Source organism: Lagopus muta, chromosome 4 (genome assembly GCF_023343835.1).
Source record: "Lagopus muta isolate bLagMut1 chromosome 4, bLagMut1 primary, whole genome shotgun sequence".
NCBI classification, from domain to species: Eukaryota; Metazoa; Chordata; class Aves; order Galliformes; family Phasianidae; genus Lagopus; species Lagopus muta.
Genome location: NC_064436.1, coordinates 13,414,186 through 13,423,167, shown reverse-complemented (window position 1 = coordinate 13,423,167; position 8,982 = coordinate 13,414,186). Strand labels below are relative to the sequence as shown.

At 37.7% G+C, this 8,982-nt stretch overlaps 1 protein-coding gene across 1 annotated transcript in view; it reads left to right on the top strand.

The window, feature by feature from the left end:
* Positions 1-1,413: 1,413 nt before the first annotated feature.
* IQCM (IQ motif containing M) overlaps positions 1,414-8,982 on the top strand; it is a 172,686-nt gene continuing 165,117 nt past the window's right edge. Inside the window, exons 1-2 of the mRNA XM_048942656.1 lie at positions 1,414-1,605; positions 3,424-3,465. The gene's annotated coding sequence lies outside the window, so the exon portion shown is untranslated. The remainder of the gene's footprint in view (positions 1,606-3,423; positions 3,466-8,982) is intronic.

Here is an 8,982-nt window from a genome sequence, read left to right as displayed (position 1 = left end):
TCCTCCCCGGGCGAGCAAGGGCGCCGCCGGCTCGCGCCTAGGAGAGACAACAACCAGCAGCGGCTCGGCGGGAGGAGCGAGCTGTAGGGCGGCGGCTGCAGGGCCCTAGCGCCGGGTGCGCGCCGCCGCTGAGAGCGTTGGGGCGGGCGCCGCGGCTGCGGGTCCGCATTGACGGCGAGAACGGGGGTGGAGGGGGAATCAGGAGGTGAAACCGAGAGGGAGAGGGATTCTTCGAGGAAGCGGAGTGGTCGTAGGGAGGTAGGTTGCCCCTTGGGTGCAGCTATGCCTTCCGCGCTCCCCTCAAGGCTCGAGCTGGCTCTGTGGCTCAGGTGCAGCAGTGAGGCTATTGACTAGCCCTAGCCCTGCTGTGACACTTATTCGGCTAAAACCTTCAGGTTCTGCGATCTTTTCTATAGGGGTTTCTCCAAAGCGTTACTCGGGACATAGATCTACCACCACCTCCTTCCCCCCCCCAAAAAAATTCCCTTTTTCCATTGGTGGATCACATACTTGTAGGATTTGGAAGAGACCTAAAGCAGGATCCCTATGGTAGATTAGACAAGATACTACCCCAACACCACTCACCTAGCAGGTTTCCTACTGTCTCTGAGGAACCACATCAGCAGTAGCCCAGCTCTCACCATCCTCATCTCCTACACTGGCTGTAGCCCACATGTTCCCCAGGTAACGTTTATGCACTCCCTAGATTGCTCAAGTTTTCTACAGGCAGACATGGCCTGCAGGTGCATTGAAGTGGCTTCAGTTTCACCTTTTTGTAAACATTCAGTTTCACCTTTTTATAAACATTTTCAAGTAACACAGAATATGCTTTCTTAACACAATATTTAAAAACAAACAAAAAGCATTTACACCTGAGCACAAGTTTTTGTGTCTTTTTTTCAGGTCTTTTTCTTGCTTTGAGAAATTCTAGTTTTGAGAGATTGTTACAGCTGATCACGATTTCCATTCTTTTGTCTAAGACCCATACAACCATTTGTATGTTCATTTCCATGCTGCTTACTCAGTACGTGTCAGAAGGAGGCAATCAGTTAGATTCTCTGTTGCACATGGAGATGTTCTATGCAAAAATTAGATTGGGAACATAATAGATAAGTTTAAGAAAGATCTTTTTATGCTTAAGACAGAACTGCGTTTAGTAGGAAGACATTCTGTAGAGGTTAAAAAATGTTTTTTGGTTCCTGCATAGAGGCAAACAGACTGCTTCTGGTGTGTGGCTTCTAGACCTCTTAATCAAATCCCACTTGTGCAACTTTGCTCCGAAGTGGATTGGTGTCAGCTGTGAGGCTGCAGCTTTCCAAATATGGTCTAATGGCATCAGATTACATGGGCATGTTTCATTTTTGCAGAACCAATCAAATTACTCAGCTTAAACCTCAGCTGGGTGTTACTTGCACCAACTTTTTCCAGTATGCCCTGAAGCAGGCAACAAAGGGCAGGATTATTTGACTTGCTCTCTTTACAGACCTTTGCCCTCCCAGCTGCTAACTATTGTTGGTGCATTGGTGAGGCTCAGGTGGTGAACTAATTTCTGTGGCACAATGCTCAAGTGTGCATAGAGGATTCACGTGGAGTAGTAAGTGAAATGTAGGTGTGAACTTAATATATTAGCTATGATTGAATTAGTGTTGAAGAATTTCTTAATCGGATTAGACATTATATAGGTTTTGGGTTGTTTTGTTGGCTGATGATGTATGTTATGTTCAGGACTTGCTCTGACTTCTTCACTTTGTAGATGGAGGTGGATTAGGGGAAAAGGATTTTTATTTCTTTAGTCAATTAAAGCTATAAGAGAGGTTGATTTCTAGCTTGTGAGACTCAACTACTCTTGTATAAAAAAGCTCTCTACACAGAGGTAAATTATTCTCAAGTGTATAACTGCTAAAGAAACTCTTGGTGACACCCAAGGCATGTTTCTCCACTTGTTTTCTTCCATTTTGGTTCTCTGCAGATGACATTTGGATTTTTAATAAGCTCTGTCATCTCCGTGTGGGAATGGTGCTTATATTCATAAGTATGCTTTTGCCATTTCCTTGCCACTTTGCTTTCATTAAAGAGTCATCTGTACTTAAGTAGATCTTTGGAAAGGCTTTCAGTGGTGAGGGACAGAACTCCAAAACAATACAGTTTGGAGCTGAGTAACATTGGCTATCTCAGTAAATTATGAATAAATTACCATGTGTGATACACAGCCCTATGTAGAACTGAGCTATACAGTTATGCAATCCAGTTGTCGTCTTATATTTTTACAAATTGTGTTCATAAATTAGCGGTTCACTTACCAGCAAAAATGTAACATGAATAATTGGACTTTTTTTTTTTTTAATTAAAGGAAATCTTCTGACATGATAACTAACGAGCTTATCATTCATTCTTGAGGTATTGTTATTCTTGGAATAACTGTACCTTTCTTATCAATCATTATTCTTATAGAAGATTAGAGCTTTAGACTCTACAGATTATATGCCTGAGAATGTTAATTCCTTTAGAAGTATCAAAGTAGGAATTATTATATTGAAGGTACAAATTCACCAATTCAAAAAAATGTTAAATTCAGTTTGCATAGGAGAGTCAAGAAGACTTTGGTATGGTTCATGTGAGTTAAATGTGTCATAGGTTCCAAGATAAGGGCCTGAATGTAATTTTCCTTTTTTAAAAAAAAAAACAAAAAACAAAAAAAAAACAGCAACATTGAAATAGTTAATTTCAAGAGAAGATAACACATGGCTTACAGGCAAAGGAACATATATTATACTTTCCCTTATTTATTTGTATAGACCATTTGTAAGAAGTTATTGGGAGTCCTAAAACATATCTATCACTGTATTGCTTTTAACACTATCATCTTTTTTTGTAGAATTGCTAATAATTGTAATACCATCTGTTGTTGTTTAATGTAAGACATCTAAATTTTGTGTCTTTAAGAGAAATGTCAGTGTGGCTAGTTTGGACGATATGTGTTATTTCAGAGAACAAATAATGAATAACAAGGATTCGGATAAGTTTTTCAAAGATATTAACACTTATTTGTTGTAATGAATTATCAGTGTACTTAAAAATGAAAAATTAATTGAGCTGGGGTAGCTACTTCAGTGAAGAAGTCTGAAGCTTGTTACTCACCTTTATCTGATCTGTTGTGGAAACTAGAGGAGGAAACCAACATGGAAAAATATCTATTTTGCAACAGTTGCCAAATCTGTTACATTAAGCACACAACCTCTTTCATGTTCAGAAGAGAAGCAATTAGTGCCATTTGGAAAAAATAAAATAAAAATAAAAATAAAAAAACCCATCAAGCTGGAGTTAATTATTTTGATCAAATTTAAGATCAGAGTGGCAGGAAAAAGGGCTGTAAGCTTTTTTGCCTTGTGGTACAGTGAGTAAAAATATCTTTCTTTCTTGTAGGAGACAGAGGCGTAATGAGGAACTGGCATCAAGAACGACAGAGTGAGTAAAAAAACAGCCTTTACTGAATCTATGTGTTTTAATAACTAATAGAATTAGGAATTATACTTCTCAGGTTCATTCTCCAGAGTATTTTTTTTTTAACTCTTGAGGGTTTTCAAAGACATAATCAATGCAAGTAACGATGATGCCTTGAGTACCTTGAAGGTTGGAGAAGTGGGACAAAATGTAGAATTATGAAGTCATGTATTTAATGATTACATTTTACTTCAAGATGTGAATGCATCACTTGAAAGTAACAAAAATGAAGAAAGTGGAATAAACTGTTGATTAGGAGTATTTTCTGAGCTGCTAACAAGATACAGCTGTGAGAAAGGCAAATGTAGTTGGGAGTAGCAGGTGGGGTACTTCGTTTGGGGGAAAAAAAAAAAAAAGATGAAGGATCGTCCTTCCAAGCACACAATGGTTGAGTGTAAAATAAATTATTATGATGAATGAAGCTGCAGTTATTGATTGAGAGGAGGCAAATCACTTGCTAGTATGTGTTCTTATGTGTAGGGTTAGCATGATTGCATATGTGCGCTTCTCAGTTTGGAAGTCTCTGTATGGGCCTTACCTTTCTTGCTTAGTTGCAGAAGTTCTGGGTCACAGTGCCATAACTGGTTAAGCTTGACTTCCACTCTAATAATACAGTAATGGAAACAAGCAAGAAGGGTTGAGAAAATCATTGACGATAACCTTCTAACATTATTTTTATCACCTTGATGGTTATGGAGGGAGACTGAGTGAGTGGTATCTTCATAGTACAGTGATTCCACACTTTTCATCTTAACATATGCTTGTGTGTACCTTACTGGAGACTAGTTTCAGCTTAGAGCCCTTGCAGCCTTTGTTAGAGAACTTCTGCATCTAAAGAGAAGTGTTATTTTGAAGCTGAGAAGCCAAACCCACTCCTGAATGTCGAAGTTTATGCGACTGCTCTGGTAGTTATGGTGTAGATGTTATTGTGTGGGCTGTCAGATATATGGGAGAATATCATGTTGCTATTTTGTTTTGAATTGCAAGAAGTAGTACAGAAGTTTTAGTTAAATGTATTATGTCTGTTCTGAAGTCTGGACAGTGACAGCAGTTCCTGTACAGAAAATAAGATAGTCAGTTGGCTTTCATTTTATAAGAATCTTGCCTTAATTTCTAGAAGGAAACCAGATATCGTTCTGTGAAATATGCCTACAATTTTTACATGGTTTTTCTGTACCTGTGATACTTCAGCTTGTACACCTTCGCATTCTTTGCATCATTGACAACAAATTCATGTATCTAACTGTATGCTACCAGCAAAGCCATTTACAGTGGAGCAGAATCACATCTTGCAAATGTTGAAGCCAGCATAAACAAAGCTTACCACCGGTGTTATGCCAAACTGAACTTTTGGACTTAGTGATACAATAGTATGTTCCTTTAGGGTTTAAATGTTGACAGTTTACCATTGTCTTTAGTTTCACTCATTCTGACACAGATGAGAAGAGTTTGGTTTAGCAATTAAATCAAGAAATCATGAGAGATAACTGAGGAAAATCTGGTAGGGTTTTTTTCTTTTTTGTTTTTTGTTTTTTTTTTTTTTTTTAAGTTCTTGTAGTGTAAATGGGCAGTGAAAAATTTTGTGAAAGACAGTGAAAAATTTGCTGCAAAGATAATGACATTTCTTCTGGAAGTGGTAATGATCTACGCTGCTTTAGAAGGAGTAAGAAATAAAATGAACTATTAGTTTTGAGAAGCCAAAGTCTTGAACTAAATGATTTCAAGGTCAGCTGTGAATCGATCAGGAATAATTCTATTATATTCCTAGCTGAAGGGCAGGAGAAGCAAGCTGCTGACATAAGAGCAAGCTTGACTACAGGCATGAAGTAACCTTGAGCTGTTGTAGTCTTCAGTGTATTTACTGAGGTATGAGTTTGGGAAAAAAAAGTAACAATTCTGAGCTGGTTTTTTTGTTTGTTTGTTTTTAATGTAGAAAGGTCAGGGTTAGTTTTAAATCCTGTGTAGAGAAATTCTAGGAAGGTTAATTCTTAAAGAAAAAAATAAAAAGAGATACTGTTTCAGCATGCTTACTACCTTATAGAACAGAAAATAGTAACACCTGGAAACTAGTAGTTAGCCAGAGCAGATAACAGAAGATTAAGCTATTAAACTGCTTAGCAAGGACATATGCCAAAGTAGTTTAAATTGTGCTGGTTGTAATTCTGCTCTTACATAAGAGGAATTCTAATTTACCAAGACATATAGGGGTGAAAAGAGTATAAGCATACAAGTTCATTCAAAGTCCAAATGCAAATCAGTAACTGCTCTATTTCATTGTTTTAGCCTTTCATATGCAGATTTATGGATTAATGTGAGCTAGGTTTGTACTAGCTACGATATGGCATATATTCAATTGGTGTAAAAATCTACATATGTTGAAGGATATTCCATCTGGTTTTCTCTTCCATTGTCTGGTCTCTTACTAACAAATTAATCATGAGAATCTGCTGTTACCATATTATGAAAATATTTCTAGTTTGAATTTATCATATATATTTAAAATTGAACTATTATATAGCATGCTGACTTGCTTGTGTTGTTTTGAATAGCAGGAAAAGAATTGTGCTGTGGACACGATAGAATTTTTATTTCTGTGATACTCATCTACTGTAGAACAGGAAATTCTCAGAGACTTAGTAACCTCCTAAATTGTAGGTAATGTTGTTTGGCCTTTAAATGTCTATTTTAAGAATATGGTGTGGATAAAGCCAGGATAATGAGATATTGCTGTGTGGTTGTAGGATATATCTTACGTGAAAGCTTTTGCAGATAAAAGGTGATGTTCTGGTTCTTGCTTGATTGATACATTTTTTTAAAGGGAGATCTTTGAAAAGTTAGGGCTGAAAATGGTAGCATTTGATTTTATTTTCTGTTACTTACCTATCTATCTACAGAGTAGTGATAGTTTCACAATAGCAGAAATATTCTTCGTGTTTTGCTCTCATATCTGTACCAATGATAGTTCCTTGCTTTTTCGTAACACATAAAGCATAATTTAATGAATACTGAAAATCTGTGCAGCTAAATGCGAATACAACTGTAGGCTGTGCAGGAGTTCTGTATACGTTTAATATTAACATGAGTGACAGGAGCAAGATAAATAGAATCTAAAGATGTGTAAGGAGTTTGTACGTAAGTTGAAAGCATGTGCTTTTCTGTATTCATTACTGCTGTTCACTGTAATAGCTATATAAAACTAGTATGTGCATTGTAGCACCTGCACAACTGTGACTTTATTTTGCTACATAGGCATATACAGGGTGATAACTTTATTATTACAGTTCATCCCCATTTAGGCTGAGATGTTGGGTGGTTCTTGGACACCTGGCCAGCTGTCTGGAGGAGATAAACAAACCCATTTAGCAGCCCTTGCATTACTTTTTGCACAGAGCTGAAGACTGTAATTCTTTAATTGTTTTGTAGTCAGATTCAGGGGCTGGTACACTCACAGAGGAGTCAAAACTGCAATAGTTTCTCCAAGCTTGCTGTCACCTGACTATTAGTCCATAAAATGCAATATTACAGCATGTTAAATAATGCTGAGCCAGTTGAATAATGGCGAGGATTTTGCCTGGATATGAGGAACGTACCATCTGAGAGCTGCGTACGGAGTCGGGAAAAGATAGGTTGTACTGACAGTCATTTAGGTCAGACTACTTCGTATGATGCAAGCACTGCCATCTTGTGGATAATCTGAGAATGTGGAGAGTTCTGAGTTATTTATTTAATAAACGTAAAACTTTACAAAATGATGTGAGAATTTCTAAGTGTATTTATTTAATAAATGTAAAAATTTCCAAAATAATACTTGCAGGAACTAAATTTTAGTATTGTTACATTCAAGGACCACATGTGAAAAGAACTTAATTTCTGAGACTAGTGGATGCAATGTGCATTAGTTCTTTAGTTGATTATGTGTTTTTTGTCATGTTAGGAAGCATGATTTCTTCTTCCTCTTGTTGCTTATTTTAAGCAAAGGAACATGTTTTCTGTCTAGAATGTATCTTCCAGAGCATTTGTATCAGTTCTACCTCTGTCAACTTAAGCTTCTACTTCCCCATGTCTCTGGAGACAATTACCTCCCCTGTTGGCTTCCTAGCTTCCTCTGCTCTGTCCGGAAGGTACTAGCTGAGCTATTGTCTTTGCTGGTGAATTTATCAACAGCAGCAGGCTCTAAACTGTGACACTTGAATGGTACTGGGGATTTTCTTGTCTGGATTGCTATGGGGTGGGAATATGTTACAGACAGGAAATGGTAGGTGATGGTAACTGCTTAGTCAAATGCACTCTGGTTTGCAAGATCATAGGTAAAAGGCATGATAACCTACAATTCATTTTCAGCTCTAAATGGGGAATTACTCCACAGATTTTAAACTTCTTTCTAATTTTACTAGGAGGGGGTTTTGTGGTGGGGTTTTGTGGTTAAGCAACTTTTAGAACCCCTAGGAGAAAATAGAAGGAAAGAAGCAAGCACTACTAAAATAGCAGTGCCTGGAAAATAACTAGGTCACATCTTGAACCAGTGATTGAGCACCTGGTGGGGAGGCAGGGCCAACCCAGGGGAGCTCAGGTGCATGCAATGTACCTGAATGAGCGGAAAGGGTGGAGCCAGGGTGCACCCCTTGCCAGACCTCACTGAAGCATTGGCAGTGGATATGAGTGTCTTGTCCGGAGACCTCTGCTTACCCAAGTACCACACTGGCATTTCTAAGGTAGGCAGATACTTTTCCTTCCTTTTTTTTCTCCTGCTGCTATTACATCCAAGTAGGCTATATTTTGCTTTGCTGCTCCTCCTTCTTGTAATGATTGGGTAAAAGAATGCCAAGACCCCAAAGATTTTGAGAAGCAAGTATCTGGTTCCTAGGAAATGTATTGTGGTGAGCAACTAGAAATGACAGTTTACGTTAAGTTTTATAAAGTGTCTGGAAGTGGATGAAGGTAGGGCAACTGAAACAATAAAAATCTACAGTTGCAGGGATTTGAGTACCTCTTGCAAATGTTGCAGAGAAAGCAGCAGTAAAACAATGCTGATGCTAAGCATAATCAGCAAAACCCCAGACAGTTTTAGACTCTTCAGATATGTTGTCCTTGTGAAAAGGAAAATGAGATAATTATAAAAACACAGCTGAATTATATATATATAATATATATATAATTATATATATATATAAAATACTTGTTAGGTTAACTGGTTGAGGCTGGCTTCGAAAAAAAAATTGTGAATTTGCAGCTGGAACAAAAACCACTTAATGTGATGTTCTATCATAAAGTCACTAGTATCAGCCACCCTGTGTACTGTTTTGTTAAGTTTGAGTTGAATTACATGTCAATTCATTCTTGAATTTTCATGTCATTGCTGGTTGCCTATAAACGTATTCAAATCATTCAATCAAGACAAGTGGTACAACGTCATTTGTCTTTTTAAAATAGATCCGTTCTGTCCTGCTTCTCAACTAAAATTTTCTGTGCTTTCAAGTTGTT